The 18,571-nt window shown below is 32.5% G+C and overlaps 1 non-coding gene across 1 annotated transcript; it reads right to left on the reverse strand.

Moving 5' to 3' along the window:
• Window positions 1-4,500: 4,500 nt before the first annotated feature.
• Window positions 4,501-4,607, reverse strand: LOC139869742 (small nucleolar RNA R71). Its single transcript, XR_011766323.1, has one exon. It is a non-coding gene; the product is annotated as a small nucleolar RNA R71 (small nucleolar RNA).
• Window positions 4,608-18,571: the final 13,964 nt, after the last annotated feature.

The raw sequence follows: 18,571 nt of genomic DNA on the forward strand, positions 1-18,571 counted from the left end.
GATTGGTTGAGGTGATTTTTGGGATCTCGGTTAACAAGTAGAACAGAAACAGTAGGTAGTGATTGGTGATGATTAGTGGCACGTGCAGCATAGTATTGGAAGTGTAAACAAAACTTAGACAGAAGCAGTAGTAGTTTCACCTGGGTCTTTGGTGGTGATTAATGGTGAAGGTGGTGGCGGAGGAGAGTGGTAACGGGTGGTGATGTTGAGTTGCAGTGATGGTGTTCAAGTTGAACCGAAAGTAAGCAAGCTAGCAGGTTTTCTTTTGAGTTTTGGGGCTGAATAAACAAAAGTAAAGTAGTAGTAGTAGTGGATATAGAATATGTTTATGTGTGGTTGTATGGTGGTATTATAATATGGAAAGACAATTAATTCTCCACTTGTTAAAAGAATATCAACCACTTATATTGTCCTTTTCTTTGGTAATGGATCAAAACAATCCGTGACAATTGAAATAAGGACCCCGACAAAACACATGTACACGTCGATCAAAATCCATCGACACATAAATCACATCCATAATCTTTCTAAATCAAATTATAACCTTGACTTGTTCATTAGTTATATTAAATTGTAGTGGGTAGTTTAGCAGTGAAAAATTGATGGATGCATGTGTGTTTATATCTATATGTTGAAGTAAATTTGTTGCAAGAATGGGCCATATACCTTGAAATCAGGAAAGATGAGGTTAAATGGTTATGCATGATTGTGTGTATTTATATTACATTGAATTAACGAAATGAAGGGATAGATATAATATAGAAATGAAATGAGTAAAGATAAAAGGTATTGAGGCCAACGAATATTTTACTACAACGTATGTTATTGAATTGTGAAAATCATGGGTTGAAGTCGTAGAAGATAATATCAAGTAACAAGTTAAAGTGTAATCTCGTGTTTGCATATTCATGACCTCATTTACTATTCATTCAATAACAATTGAGCGTTACCATCGTTTACGAAATAAATTCGAAATCATAAATATATATTTAATATACTTTATTTATGTACATAGATATGTTTGAAATATTAATTATCATAATATCATATTTTTATTTTATTTTATATACTTAGCTTTAATAACAACAACATATAATACTTCAAATATTATTTCGAATTATTATTTATATATACATACACACATATCTATTTACAACTAATTGTTCGTGAATCGTCAGGAATGATAGAAGGTCAAATGTATTTATGATAAATAGTTCCAACAATTTTGAGACTCGGTTTAATAGACTTTGCTTATCGTGTCGAAATTATATAAGATTTAAGTTTAAATTTGGTCGGAAATTCTCGGGTCATCACAATGTTGGGCTAAATATTAAAATTGGGTAATTGGGCTTTGTACCATAATTGGGGTTTGGACAAAAGAACGACACTTGTAGAAATTAGACTATGGGCTATTAATGGGCTTTATATTAACTAAATGATACCTCGTTAATTTAATATATAGACTTATAATTTGACGTATTTATATATAACCAAATACGCTTGACTGGGCACGGTGGGCGGGATATCTATAAATACCAATAATTGTTCATTTTACCGGACACGGAACTGGATTAATAGTTAATAGACTTGTTGAAACAGGGGTGGATTACATTCAAGGGTAATTGGTGTAATTGTTAACAAAGTAGTAAAACCTTGGTTTACACGCAGTCGATAACCTGGTGTATTCATTAAACAAAGTATTAAGACCTTGTTACAATTCGAATCCCCAATTAGTTGGAATATTTGACTTCGAGAATAAGAATAATTTGACGAAGACTTTCGCACTTTATGATTATGACTGATGGACTATTATGGACAAATCCGTATGGACATATCAAATAATCCAGGACAAAGGACAATTAACCAATGGTAATAAAACTAAAATCAACACGTCAAACATCATGATTACGGAAGTTTAAATAAGCATAATTTATATATTTCATATTTAATTGCACTTTTAATTATCGCACTTTTATTTATTGTCATTATATTTAATTGCACTTTTAATTATCGTACTCTTTAATTATCGCAATTTTATTTTATCGCACTTTTATTTATCACAATTTCATTATCGTTATTTACTTTGCTCTTTAAATTAAGTTATATTTATTTTTAATATTTTACATTAGGTTTTAACTGCGACTAAAGTTTTAAAATCGACAAACCGGTCATTAAATGGTAAAAACCCCCCTTTTATAATAATAATATTACATATTTATATTTTTGTATTTTTGCAATTATAAGTTAAAACTAATATAGCGTTGAACTAGTTTAAGTCTCCCTGTGGAACGAACCGGACTTACTAAATACTACACTACTGTACGATTAGGTACACTGCCTATAAGTGTTGTAGCAAGGTTTAGGTATATCCACTCTATAAATAAATAAATCACTTGTGTAAAATTGTATCGTATTTAATAGTATTTCCTTGTAAAAATATAACTATTTTATACACCACCTCGCACACATCAAGTATTTTTAGCGCCGCTGCCGGGGACACTAAAACGCCGGAAGCGAAACGCTATATATAAAAAATAAAAAAAAAGATTAATTTAGTTCTTTGTATAAAAAAAATATACGTTTTAAATAATAAATATTCAAAAACATAAAAAATATAAAAAAAATAACAATATATTTATATTTTTAAGAGTTTGATAAAATATATAAATTATAAAATATTTATATTTATATTTTTAGTTTGTAAAAATATAGTTTTTATTCAATTTATATATATATATTTTATATAAATATTAAAACAGAAAACAGAAAAAAAAAAAATAAGTATACAGGCCCGAACTGTAGCAGCCCAACCCACCTGGCCTGAAACCCTAGCTCATGCGATCGCATGAGCCCGAAGGCAAAACTTCATGCGATCGCATGATGGTACCTGACACGCCACAGTTTGACCTAATCCAGCATTAATTACGGAGTATATTATTATTATTATTATTATTTAATTAAACCCTAATTAGCTTTTTATTTATTTATTATTTAGTTTAGTTTTATTAATTAATTTGTATTTTCAGTTTATTTAGTTTTATTAAATATATAAAATTAATAGTTTTATAAAATAAATAATATAAAAATAATATTTTTATAAAAATTGTACTTTTTGCAACTTTAAGATTATTTTATATTTTGTATCTTTTTATTTGTTTTAGCGTAATTTTTGTATTTTTCGCTCGTAATTAGTTTTAAGATATAGTTTTTACCATAGTTATTTTTATTTATTGATTTTTAGGCTTTGCCGTAAAATCCCTTAAGTGCTTTTTCTTTAGACTAAGATTTAGGTGCTTTAGAATTTTGCGACGCCGTTTTTATATTTTTGTACTTTTTAAGTTATTGCCATTTTTGATTTAGTTTTTCTTTTAAGCTTTAATATTTTTAGACGCAACTTTTAATTCTTAGTTTTTAGACTTTTAAGTTTCGACGCGCTACTTTCTTATTTTTATTTTTCGACGCCTTTTATTTTTCGACGTTTTTCGACGCGCTCTTTTTCTTTCTTATTTTTCGCCACTCTAGTTTTTAGGACTTAGATTTTTTCTGTTTCTTCTCTAAAATTTCTTTAAATTTCGACGAAAAATTATTTTAAGTGGTTGAATTGATAGACATCCAAATTTTCTGTTTCGTAGTAATAGTTGGATTTGTTAGTGGCTGAGTTGTGAGCTTCCGATTTAAAGGGTTCTGGCTCCCTGCTGCATCTATTGGCTATTCGAAACGTGGGCAAAAGCAGAAAAGTCTATTAATTTGATAACTTATATAATTTTTATCTTTTATAACTAATAGGATATTCAGTGAATGCACCGAGCAAAACGTTCACCACCTTTTGTACGTTCACCACCTGTAACTCGATCAAGACATCTAGCAAATATTATCGCCGTTGATTTTTCTTTAGAATCGTCATCAAGTCGACCAAATACTCCAATTCAAATTTCCGATAATTCATTTTTTGAACCCGACCTCACAATTTAGAATCCGGAGAATATTCAGGGACAATTCATAGATCCTGAACCATTAATCTTTCCTCCGGAACCACCAATCATTCAAAAAGAGATTGTTGAGGAACGAACCATTAAATCAGAATCCTCTAGTGATTCAGATTCAACAAATTCAATTATGGAGAATCTGGAACCTCTAAGTATGGAAGACCGAATGCGAGCTAAACGTACTGGCCAAGGTCACGCAATTACTCAAACAGGCATTAATGCGCCAGATTATGAAATCAAAGGACAAATCCTACACATGGTAACTAATCAATGCCAATTTAGTGGTACGCCGAAGGAAGATCCAAACGAACATCTTCGTACATTTAATAGGATCTGCACTTTATTCAAAATAAGAGAATTGGAGGATGAACAGATATATCTCATGTTATTTCCCTGGACTTTAAAGGGAGAAGCCAAAGATTGGTTAGAATCGTTACCTGAAGGGGCAATTGATACATGGGACGTTTTAGTTGAAAATTTTCTTAAACAATTCTTTCCGGCATCTAAAGCCGTGAGACTTCAAGGAGAAATTGTTACGTTCACACAAAAGCCAAATGAAACTCTATATGAAGCATGGACAAGATTTGAAAAGTTATTAAGAGGATGTCCGCAACATGGTTTAGACACTTGTCAAATAGTACAAATATTCTACCAAGGATGCGACATCACTACACGAAAAGACATCGATATAGCAGCTGGTGGTTCTATTATGAAGAAAACAGCAACTGATGCTTATAAAATTATTGACAACACTGCTTCCCACTCACATGAGTGGCAACAAGAAAAAGATATCGTTAGATCATCTAAAGCAGCTAGAGCTGATTCTAGCCATGACTTAGATTCCATTTCCGCAAAGATAGTTGCTGTCGAGAGACGAATGGAAAAGATGACTAAGGATATTCACTCAATACGAATTAGTTGTGAGCAGTGTGGAGGACCACATTTGACAAAAGATTGTCTCAGTATTGAACTAACAATGGAACAAAGAGAGAATGTTTCATACATAAACCAAAGGCCTGGAAATAATTATCAGAATAATTATCAACCACCAAGACCGATCTACAATCAAAACCAGAACTATAACCGAAATGTTCCATACAACAACTAACAAGGTCCAAGCAATCAACAAGTATCCAATAATACTTACAACCAGCAAAGGCCTATTTTTCAAAACAAACCACTACAAACCGATGATAAAAAGCCAAATTTAGAAGATATGATGTCGAAGCTAGTTGAATCTCAAACTCAATTTTTCACATCTCAGAAACAAACCAATGAACAAAATGCTCAAGCATTTAGAAATCAACAAGCTTCTATTCAAAATTTGAAACAAGAAATAAGCAACCTAGCAAGGATAATAGGTGAAAGAAAACCGGGAAGTCTACCTAGTGATACAAATGCTAACCCCCGGAATGAAACAGCTAAAGCCATTACCACAAGAAGTGGTATTACACTTAAACCACCTGAAATGCCTGTAATTTCTGATGAAGCAATTCCTACTCCACAAGAACCACAACCTGAGCAAGATAAGGAAACAGAACCGGTAGTTGAAAAGGTTAATGAAGATAACACAGTTAAGGCTAAACCTTATGTTAAACCATATCAACCACCACTTCCTTACCCGAGTAAAATGAGAAAAGAGAGACTTGAAGCTGAGCAATCCAAATTCTTGGATATGTTTAAACAGATAAATGTAAATCTTCCTTTCATTGATGTGATTTCAGGAATGCCTAGATATGCTAAATTTATGAAAGATCTAATCACAAATAGAAAGAAAATGGAAGAACTCTCGGCTGTTACTATGAATGCTAATTGTTCTGCAGTGTTGTTGAATAAGATACCAGAAAAATTATCAGATCCAGGAAGTTTCACGATTTCATGTTTTCTGGGTAGTCTTAGTTCAATAGAAGCATTGGCAGACTTAGGTGCTAGTATAAATCTAATGCCGTATTTACTATACGCTAAACTAGACCTTGGAGAATTGAAACCAACACGAATAAGTATACAACTAGCCGATCGATCAGTAAAATATCCTAGAGGGATAATGAAAAACATGCTAGTTAAAGTTGGTACTTTAGTATTTCTAGTAGATTTTGTTATTCTGAACATGGAAGAAGATTCTCGAGTTCCTCTTATATTAGGAAGACCATTCTTAAACACGGCTAAAGCAATAATAGATGTGTTCGATAAGAAACTGACCCTAAGTATAGAGGACGAGAGTGTTACCTTTTCAGTTGATAGAGCCATGCAACAACCGCAATCTGCAAATGATACATGCTATTATATTCAAACTATAGATTCACATGCAGAATTGTTAGAAGAATTTCCAGAATTACAAGGAACAGGAGAATGTTCTTTAGGAGAAGGAACTGAACCAATTGATGAAACTGAAATGTTAACTACACTTATGGCTAATGTATATGAACCATCAACAGAAGAAATTCAAATGCTAAAAGAAGAAGACAGATATCGATATAAATCATCGATAGAAGAACCACCGACATTAGAGTTAAAGTCACTTCCAAACCATTTGGAATATGCTTATTTACATGGTGAATCTGAATTACCTGTAATAATATCGTCTTCTCTTACTGAAAATGAAAAGTCTCAACTCTTTTCTGTGCTAAAAGCTCATAAACCAGCTATTGCATGGAAGATTCATGATATTAAAGGAATAATTCCTTCGTATTGCACACATAAAATCCTTATGGAAGAAGGTCATAAAACGTATGTGCAACGCCAACGAAGACTAAATCCTAATATGCAAGATGTTGTTAAGAAAGAAATTATTAAACTGCTAGATGCAGGTTTAATTTATCTAATCTCTGATAGTCCATGGGTAAGCCCAGTTCAATGCGTACCTAAGAAGGGTGGCATGACTGTTATCACAAATGAGAAAAATGAGCTTATTCCTACTAGGACTGTAACAGGATGGCGTGTTTGTATTGATTATAGAAAATTAAATGACGTCACCAGAAAAGATCACTTTCCCTTACCTTTCATTGATCAAATGTTGGAAAGATTAGCCGGAAATAGTTACTATTGCTTTCTTGATGGATTTTCCCGATATTTTCAAATTCCAATAGCACCCGAGGACCAAGAGAAAACCACATTCACGTGCCCTTATGGTACTTTTGCTTACAAACGCATGCCATTTGGACTTTGCAACGCCCCTGCAACCTTTCAAAGGTGCATGATGGCAATTTTTCACGACATGATAGAAGAATGCATGGAAGTTTTCATGGCGATTTTGATGCTTTTTAGTGTAATTATGCTTAAATTGCTTATGTATTATACTTGTATAACCTAGATTGATGCTATTTAACATGATTAGAAGCCTTAAACTTCAAATTTTGAGTAATCTAGGGTTTGTGTTCTTGAGCAAATTTGGGGCTTTTTGATATAAACAGGTTATGGCCAATTTTTGTCATGAATTGTTGCTAAATTAAGTAGTGTAACATGTTTAGATAGTTAAATGATCCAAACTTTGAGCCTAAACATGATTTTGAGAATTAAAGTGGACTTTTTCAAGTCTAAAATTCATGAACTTGATTTTTGAGAGATAATGCCATTTGAAACTTGTTTAATTGCTAGTAATGATTATTTTGACATGTTATTTGAGTTGAATGCTTATGAACTTGGCGAACATTTTCGTATATGCTTATTTGAAAAAGTGTAGATTTGATAAAAATATGAAAATAAGCATAAGTCTGATATAAATTGAACATGTCATTGTAATTATTTTGATTGATGATTTTGCTGACACTAATGCATATTTGGATGCACAAAAATTGTGTTTGATGTGTTTTGCAGACTGAAAGGGGTGAATCTTCATCCCAAGCTCGCAATGCTCCTCCTGAGAATGCGGAACAACAGGACGTTGATAGCTATTATAAACAAGATATACCTCATCCAGTTATGACATTTTCAGATATGCACTTGGAAGATTTGCACCCGAACTTGAGATTTGACAGACGTTGGATAGATTATCCAAAATACCAAAGGGGCTTGCATACTCTTCATTCTAAAGCTGTTGAAGTACCTAGGGTAATAGAATGGGCACCGTTAGAAGCTGTAGAATTAGCCGAGCCAATTAGGGAATTACTTGCACAGAGGTATGGTAATTCTACTTTTAACGATTGGGTACGTTTATTCAACATGCGTAGGCCTGTATATAAAGTATGGTGTGAAGAATTATTGTGTAGTATAGAAATAAATGATCGGGTAGCTAGTTTAACCGATTGATCTTTTATTAGATTTTTGTTAGGAGGTTCGATGCGCCACATGTCTTTACTAGACATGGCTCAGGCCTTACGTATATATACGCCTGAGGAGTTAGCATCTGCCGATTGTCGAGGGTTGATATTGAACGGTAGGAAAATTGATGAAAATTTTGATACGCATGGTGTATGGAGTCAAATGACTAGCCATCACCGATTTAAAGGGGGAAATTACTCTTATTTGGATATAGATAGAGCAGAGTTAAGAGTAATTCATAGGTTTTTCGCTAATTCGATTACACAACGAGGTAAGAATAAGGAAAAGGTAAATGAACAGGATTTGTTTTACCACATGTGTATTCGAGACCCACAAAGCGCTGTAAGTATACCTTATTGTGTGGGTTATTATTTATCAGCTATGGTTAGAGGGATGAGACCGCACAGTATAATAGGAGGTGGTATATTTATTACTTTGATTGCTGAATATCTCAATGTGGATATAAGTCAGGGGGATTATTAATCGAAGAACCAGAATCCCACGATACAATTGGTTTAAATGTATACCATAGTGCTAAAGTTTTGAAGAGGCGAAATAAGGCCGCAGTAAGATATAATGGTAGATATCCACAGGTTGAGAGAAATCAACAGCCAGGTAATGTGGGAGGGGGAACTGAAATGACAGAAATGCAAAGGTTTATAGCTTCACAAGAGTATGAAAATGCTAGACATAGAGCATTTGAAGATTGGCAAGTTCATCAAAACCAAATCATAGCTCATTGCCAACATGTAGGTAGAAACTATATTCCTACTCCATCGCCCGTATTTCCTCCCTGGTCTATAGAGATCCAACCACCGTATCCTACGTATAACCCAGCCGAAGCATTCTATAACACATATGGTTATGCATGGAACCCCTTCTAGTATCAGTATCATCCCTAGTCTACTTAGTTTTATTTATTTTATTATTTGTAATGTTGATACATTTAATACTTATGTTGGAATTGTATTAGTTTTTATAATTTACTAACTTTTATTATTAGATTTTAATAATTTTTGAATGTGGGGTAATATACCAAACTTCAAAAATATGTATATATATTTGCAGTTTATCTTATGTACACAACAGGGTAAAACAACGCATTTTCAAAGACTAGCATTAAGTTCAGCAAAAGCAACTAATTTTGACGACAAGATGAAAAATAAATGTGATGTAACAACAAGACGGAATGAACAAATGATATGCACCATTTATCATTCAGCAAACAAACGCCAATATGTTTGGAAACTTTGGTAAAATTTAATCATTTTTCTACGCTAATGACCCTCAATAATTTAAATTGTTACTGATTTCTTGCAAATGAGGGCATTGCAAGATCTTAAGTATGGGAAGAGGTTAAATTCTTTCGAAATTTTAAAATTTTTTACTTTATACACTTGGTTACCATTAGAAATACTTGTAAAGCAGTAGTTGTATTAGAATCTAGTGCTCTCTGATAATAAAGAACAGCCCTAGTTTTATATACTGACTACCCAATTCTAGTAAAAATTTTCAAAATTTTCAATTAAATGAACTCAAAATCATGTTTATACATATTTATGAACGATAAAACTAGGTGTTAACACCGAAATTATTGTTACCTCGGAAAGGACATAAATTGAGAAACAAACCAAAATGTTAGAATTCATTTAAGAATGGAATAGAGGAGAACAAAAAGGCAAATAAAAGAAAATAAAAGCCAAGTGTGGGAAAATTTACCAAGTTATTTTAAACATATGTCACATATTTCTGTAACAAATAATTGAAAATACTTTTGTTTTGAACGATAATTAACTGTTTTACCCAATTTACTGTAAGAAAGATGGATCTGCACGATGAATCAATTCCATCATTTAAAGGAAGTAAAGTCTTCCGAAAAATAAACGCGCTTCTTGATTTAGGTCATGAAGTTGTCGTCCAGACCAGCTGTAGGTTGACGAAAAATCTAGAAAAGTCATCACTAAAATCAGCAGGAAATCCACGGACCTCAGCATCAAACAGGGTCGCCATGTGGTCAGACTTATCCTAACCATGAGAGGATCTGTCTTGTAAAATAGGGAGGACACCGTGCAAATTAGCTGGATAAGACTAATGAATCAGATCCCCAGAAAGGATAATCTCCTTAAAGATTAAAAAATCAGCTTTTAAGACTGATATTACTCAATCCTTGAGATTGACCTTAAAGATTGAGAATTCAAACTCATGGAATTCAATGATATCTAAACTCGAGCTTGAACGAGAAAATATTTTGATCAAAAAATACAAACCGATTTGTTTTCTAAAAACCCATTTTCAATGCGTTCATTACCATTGAACGTAAAATCCTAGGAATTCACCTGGAATTCATTAGGTCACCTGAACCAAATCGAGTGTCAACCGTAAGAACGGTGGTTGCATAGCATGGTCAAAGACAGGACCTTGTGCCAGACCAACAAAATTATAGGGGTGAGCTTTACTATTGCTCCTACAAAGGATAGTAATTGCGTCCGACACGTTATAGACCATAATCAAAAGCATGTCAGGGGACATTGCCTTAACAGTTGCTTGTTCAACGCTTTCCTTTACAACCAGACGGTAGTTTACCGAAAGGTAATATACGGAGCAAGTATACTGGACGTGTTGCTTTCCTAATACAAGGTTCGCAAGTGGGTGACACAAAATCATAAGCTTTGAGCCAAAATTTTCAAATCTAAAACCCACCAAACCCACAAAAAGAATTTGCAAACACCGGTGAAGGGTTATTCCGGAAAACTTATCTAGGGTAAAAGCTAGATTTAATTTTCAAAAGATCAAATGTTTTCATAAAGATCCAATTTCTTAATGGATCTAAATTTTTATAGTCATGTGAGACTGTAAACCACATCGTTACTACCATTGTTTATTCCGCCATATAGAAATCACTGATGTACAAAGTGTGAAGAATAAAGAAGTGATTCTAGTATTTCAAGACTATATTGCTTGAGGACAAGCAACGCTCAAGTGTGGGAATATTTGATAATGCTAAAAATGAACATATATTTCATAGCATTATTCCTCAAGAAAGACAAGCTTTTAGTTGCAATTGTTCTATTTACAAGTGATATTCGTTTAAATAATAAAAGGTGAAGACAAAAGACAGATTCGACGAATTGAAGACGCAAACGACCAAAAAGCTCAAAATTACAAAATACAATCAAAGAGGTTCCAATTATTGATAAGAAACGTCTCGAAATTACAAGAGTACAAGATTCAAAACGCAAAGTACAAGATATTAAATTGTACGCAAGGACGTTCAAAAATCCGGAACCGGGACCAGAGTCAACTCTCAACGCTCGACGCAACGGACTAAAAATTACAAGTCAACTATGCACATAAATATAATATAATATTTAAATAATTACTAAAATTATTTATATATTATATTTATTTATATAATCCGTCGACAAGCTAGGAGCCAAGGCTTGGTGAGCTGTAAAAACAAACTCCGCGACTCGCGGAGTTTGAAGGCAAAAAATGCCGCGAGTTGCGGAGACACCCTTGACGAAAATCCCTATAAAAGGCAACGCAGTTTGATCGTTTTTTATATCCATTAATCTATCTCTCTCTCAATATATACGTAATATATATATATTTTAATTTTAATTTTAATTTTAATTTTAAATCCTAATAATAAGGGTATGTTAGCAAATGTTGTAAGGGTGTAAGTCGAAATTCTGTCCGTGTAACGCTACGCTATTTTTAATCATTGTAAGTTATGTTAAACCTTTTTAATTTAATGTCTCATAGCTAAGTTATTATTATGCTTATTTAAAACGAAGTAATCATGATGTTGGGCTAATTACTAAAATTGGGTAATTGGGCTTTGGACAAAAGAACGACACTTGTGGAAATTAGACTATGGGCTATTAATGGGCTTTATATTTGTTTAACTAAATGATAGTTTGTTAATTTTAATATAAAGATTTACAATTGGACGTCCCTATAAATAACCATATACACTCAATCGGACACGATGGGCGGGATATTTATATGTACGAATAATAGTTCATTTAACCGGACACGGGAATGGATTAATAGTCACTAGAATTATTAAAACAGGGGTGAAATTATGTACAAGGACACTTGGCATAATTGTTAACAAAGTATTAAAACCTTGGGTTACACGCAGTTGATAACTGGTGTAATTATTAAACAAAGTATTAAAATCTTGTTACAGTTTAAGTCCCCAATTAGTTGGAATATTTAACTTCGGGTATAAGGATAATTTGACGAGGACACTCGCACTTTATATTTATGACGGATGGACTGTTATGGACAAAAACCAGACGGACATATTAAATAATCCAGGACAAAGGACAATTAACCCATGGGCATAAAACTAAAATCAACACGTCAAACATCATGATTACGGAAGTTTAAATAAGCATAATTCTTTTATTTCATATTTAATTTCCTTTATTTTATATTTAATTGCACTTCTAATTATCGCACTTTTATTTATTGTTATTGTATTTAATTGCACTTTTAATTATCGTACTTTTTAATTATCGCAATTTTATTTTATCGCACTTTTATTTATCGCAATTTCTTTATCGTTATTTACTTTACGCTTTAAATTAAGTCTTGTATTTATTTTTAATATTTTACATTAGGTTTTAACTGCGACTAAAGTTTTAAAATCGACAAACCGGTCATTAAACGGTAAAAACCCCCCTTTAAAATAATAATATTACTTATATATATATTCGTATTTTTATAAAATAAAACTAATATAGCGTTAAGCTTATTTAAAAGATTCCCTGTGGAACGAACAGGACTTACTAAAAACTACACTACTGTACGATTAGGTACACTGCCTATAATTGTTGTAGCAAGGTTTAAGTATATCCATTCTCTAAATAAATAAATATCTTGTGTAAAATTGTATCGTATTTAATAGTATTTTCCTGCTAAAATTTAATAGTATTTTATACCCCCTAGCTTTAACATCAAGTATTTTTGGCGCCGCTGCCGGGGATCTTAAAATTTAGCTTAAAAGCTGGAAGCGCAACGCTAATATAAAAAAAAAAGATTTTTATTTTTAGTTTACTTTTATAAAAATACGTTTTTGTAAAAATACGTTTTAAATATTCGAAAATATAAAAAGAAAAACAAAAATATAAATATTTTTTAAGAGTTTGTTAAATATTTAAGTTTTATAAAGTTTCTTTATTTTTATTTTATAAAAATATAAGTTTTATTTAAATATTTTGTGTTTATTTAAAATATAAAATCAAAACCAAAAAAAATATATATATATATATAAATCTTTTTTTTTTAGATTGTTATTTTTATAAAATTATAAAGTATTTCTATTTTTATTTTCGTTTTTATAACATAAGTTTTATTTAGTTTTTATAAATATTTTATTTAAATATTTAAACAGAAAATATAAAAAAAAAACTGAAACGAACGATTTTTGGCCTGCACCTAATCTGAAATTTCGAACCCCGCGACTTGCGGAGTTTTTCAGCTAGGAGTACCGCGACTCGCGGAGTTCTCTCTGACACGGGTACATAGAAACCCTAACAGCATCATTACGAAATTATTATTATTTTTAATAATTAAAAACCCTAATTAGGTTTTAATTTTTAATTAATTAAGTTTAGTTTATTTATTTAATTTGTATATTTAGTTTAATTAATTTAAATAAATTATAAAATTAACACTCTTATAAAATAATTAATATAAAAATAATATTTTTATAAAAATTGTAATTTTTGCAACTTTTAGTATATTTTTATATTTTTTCCCTTTTTAATTGTTTTAGCGTAATATTTGTATTTTTTCGCTCATTTTTAGTTTTAAAATATAGTTTTTGCCATAGTTATTTTTATTTATAGATTTTTAGGCCTTGCCGTAAAATCCCTTAAGTGCTTTTTCTTTAGACTAAGATTTAGGTGCTTTAGAATTTTGCGACGCCTTTTTAAGTTTTAGTACCTTTTTAAGTTATTTCCATTTGTGATATAGTTTTACTTGTAAGCTTTAATATTTTTAGACGCAACTTTTAGTTTTTAGTTTTTAGTTCCTTTTTAAGTTTCAACGCGCTACTTTCTTATTTTTATTTTTCGACGCCTTTTACCTATGTATCAATTATCACTCCAATTAGTAATCTCAATTTGCAATTTTAATTTTAAGTTAGTGATAGTAATAAGGTTGGGTTAGTCGAGTGTTTTTAAAATTTTATAAGTCGCTCTTTTTCTTTTCTTTTTCGACGCGCTCTTTTTCTTTCTTATTTCTCGCCATTCTAGTTTTTAGGACATAGATTTTTATTCTACTTCTTATCTAAATTTCTTAAAATTACGAAAATTTATTTTAAGTGGTTAAATTGATAGACATCAAAATTTTCTGGTTCGTAGTAATAGTTGGATTTGTACGTGGACCGGGTTATTGGAGCCAAACAGTACTCAATTATATTGAGACCAAACGAATCCTGCCCCTCTGCTGCATCTTTTGGCTATTCGAAACGTGGGCAAAACCAGAAAAGTCTATTAATTGGATAACTTATATAATTTTTCTTTCTTTTTAAAAACTAATAGGATATTCAGTGAATGCACCGAGTAAGACGTTCACCACTTTTTGTACGTTCACCACCTGTAACTAGATCAAGACATCTAGCAAATATTACCGTCGTTGATTTTTCTTTAGAATCGTCATCCAGTCGACCAAGTACTCCAATTCAAATTTGCGATAATTCATTTTTTGAACCCGACCTCACAATTGAGAATCCGGAGAATATTCAGGGACGATTCATAGATCCTGAACCATTAATTTTTCCTCCGGAACCACCAATCATTCAAACAGAGATTGTTGAGGAACGAACCATTAAATCAGAATCCTCTAGTGATTCAGATTCAACAAATTCAATTATGGAAAATCTGGAACCTTTAAGTATGGAAGACCAAATGAGAGCTAAACGCACTGGCCAAGGTCACGCAATTACTCATCCAGACATTAATGCGCCAGATTATGAAATCAAAGGACAAATTCTACACATGGTGACTAATCAATGCCAATTTAGTGGTGCGCCGAAGGAAGATCCAAATGAACATCTTCGTACCTTTAATAGGATCTGCACACTCTTTAAAATAAGAGAAGTGGAGGATGAACAGATATATCTCATGTTATTTCCCTGGACTTTAAAGGGAAAAGCCAAAGATTGGTTGGAATCGTTACCTGAAGGGGCGATTGATACATGGGACGTTTTAGTTGAAAAATTTCTTAAACAATTCTTTCCGGCATCTAAAGCCGTAAGACTTCAAGGAGAAATTGTTACGTTCACACAGAAGCCAAACGAAACTCTATATGAGGCGTGGACAAGATTTGGAAAGTTATTAAGAGGATGTCCGCAACATGGTTTAGACACCTGTCAAATAGTACAAATATTATACCAAGGATGCGACATCACTACAAGGAAAGACATCGATATAGCAGCTGGTGGTTCTATTATGAAGAAAACCGAAACTGATGCTTACAAAATTATTGATAACACTGCTTCCCACTCACATGAGTGGCACCAAGAAAAAGATATCGTTAGATCATCTAAAGCAGCTAGAGCCGATTCTAGCCATGACTTAAATTACATTTCTGCAAAGATAGATGCTGTCGAGAGACGAATGGAAAAGATGACTAAAGATATCCACTCAATACGAATTAGTTGTGAGCAATGTGGAGGACCACATTTGACAAAAGATTTTCTCAGTATTGAGCTAACAATGGAACAAAGAGAGAATGTTTCATATCTAAACTAAAGGCCTGGAAATAATTATCAGAATAATTATCAACCGCCAAGACCAATTTACAATCAAAACCAGAACTATAATCGAAATATTCCATACAACAACCAACAAGGTCCTAGCAATCAACAAGTATCCAATAATACTTACAACCAGCAAAGACCTAATTTTCAAAACAAACCACCACAAACCGATGATAAAAAGCGGAATTTAGAAGATATGATGACAAAGCTAGTTGAAACTCAAACGCAGTTTTTCACATCTCAGAAACAAACGAATGAACAAAATGCTCAAGCATTTAGAAATCAACAAGCTTCTATTCAAAACTTGGAACAAGAAGTAAGTAACCTAGCAAGGTTAATAGGTGAAAGAAAACCGAGAAGTTTACCTAGTGATACAAATGCTAACCCCCGGAATGAAACAGCTAAAGCCATTACCACAAGAAGTGGTACAACACTTAAACCACCTGAAATACCTGTAACTTCTGATGAAGCTATTCCTACTCCACAAGAACCACAACCTGAACAAGATAAGGAAACAGAACCGGTAGTTGAAAAGGTTAATGAAGATAACACAGTTAAGGCTAAACCTTATGTTAAACCATACCAACCACCACTTCCTTACCCGAGTAAAATGAAAAAAGAGAAACTTGAAGCCGAGCAATCTAAATTCTTGGATATGTTTAAACAAATAAATGTAAATCTTCCTTTCATTGATGTAATTTCAGGAATGCCTAGATATGCTAAATTTCTGAAAGATCTAATCTCAAATAAAAAAAAATAGAAGAACTCTCGGTTGTTACTATGAATGCTAATTGTTCAGCAGTGCTGTTGAATAAGATACCAGAAAAACTATCTGATCCAGGAAGTTTCACAATTCCATGTTTTCTGGGAAGTCTTAGTTCAATAGAAGCATTGGCAGACTTAGAGTTAAAGCCACTTTCAAACCATTTGGAATACGCTTATTTACATGGTGAATCTGAATTACCTGTAATAATATCATCTTCTCTTACTGAAAATGAAAAATCTCAACTCATTTCTGTGTTGAAAGCTCATAAACCAGCCATTGCATGGAAGAGTCATGATATTAAAGGAATAAGTCCTTCGTATTGCACACATAAAATCCTTATGGAAGAAGGTCATAAAACGTATGTGCAACGCCAACGAAGACTAAATCCTAATATGCAAGATGTAGTTAAAAAAGAAATTATTAAACTGCTTGATGCAGGTTTAATTTATCCAATCTCTGATAGTCCATGGGTAAGCCCAGTTCAATGCGTGCCTAAGAAGGGTGGCATGACTGTCATCACAAATGAGAAAAATGAGCTTATTCCTACTAGGACTGTAACAGGATGGCGTGTATGTATTGATTATAGAAAATTAAATGACGCTACCAGAAAAGATCACTTTCCCTTACCGTTCATTGATCAAATGTTGGAAAGATAAGCCGGAAATAGTTACTATTGTTTTCTTGATGGATTTTTCGGATATTTTCAAATTTCAATAGCACCCGAGGACCAAGAGAAAACCACATTCACGTGCCCTTATGGTACTTTTGCTTACAAACGCATGCCATTTGGACTTTGCAACGCCCCTGCAACCTTTCAAAGGTGCATGATGGCGATTTTTCACGACATGATAGAAGAATGCATGGAAGTTTTCATGGATGACTTTTCAGTCTTCGGTGATACATTTGAATCATTTTTAGTTAATCTTGAATGAATGCTTATTAGATGCGAACAATCAAATCTAGTACTTAATTGGGAGAAATGCCATTTCATGGTTAAAGAAGGCATCGTTCTTGGACATAAAATTTCAAAGGAAGGAATTGAAGTGGATAGAGCTAAAGTAGATGTAATTGCTAAACTTCCACATCCCACCAATGTTAGAGGAGTTAGGAGTTTTCTAGGGCATGCCGGTTTTTACCGACGTTTCATAAAAGATTTTTCTAAAATTGCCACTCCTATGAATAAACTCCTAGAAAAGGATACTCCATTCATCTTTTCAGATGAATGTATCAAATATTTTAATATTCTTAAAGAGAAACTCACTAATGCGACGATCATGATAACTCCAAATTGGAATCTACCATTTGAACTTATGTGCGATGCAAGTGATTTTGCAATGGGAGCCGTTTTAGGACAAAGGATTGAAAAAAGATTTCAACCTATATATTATGCTAGTAAGACATTACAAGGAGCACAAACGAATTACACAACTACTGAAAAAGAACTCCTTGCTATTGTCTTTGCTTTTGACAAATTTCGTTCATATCTCGTTCTAGCAAAAACGGTGGTCTATACCGACCATTCTGCTCTTAGATACCTATTTTCGAAACAAGATGCCAAACCAAGATTAATCCGTTGGATCTTACTCTTACAAGAGTTCGATATTGAAATCCGAGATAAAAGATCTTTCTCGTCTTGAAAATCCCGAATTAGAAGTTCTAAATGAATCGGCCATACAAGACAACTTTCCTGATGAATATCTATTGAAGATAGATTATAATGAAATTCCATGGTTTGTAGACTATGCAAACTACTTAGTATGTAGATTCCTTAAAAAAGGATTATCG

This window comes from Rutidosis leptorrhynchoides, chromosome 9 (assembly GCF_046630445.1).
Source record: "Rutidosis leptorrhynchoides isolate AG116_Rl617_1_P2 chromosome 9, CSIRO_AGI_Rlap_v1, whole genome shotgun sequence".
NCBI lineage: Eukaryota > Viridiplantae > Streptophyta > Magnoliopsida > Asterales > Asteraceae > Rutidosis > Rutidosis leptorrhynchoides.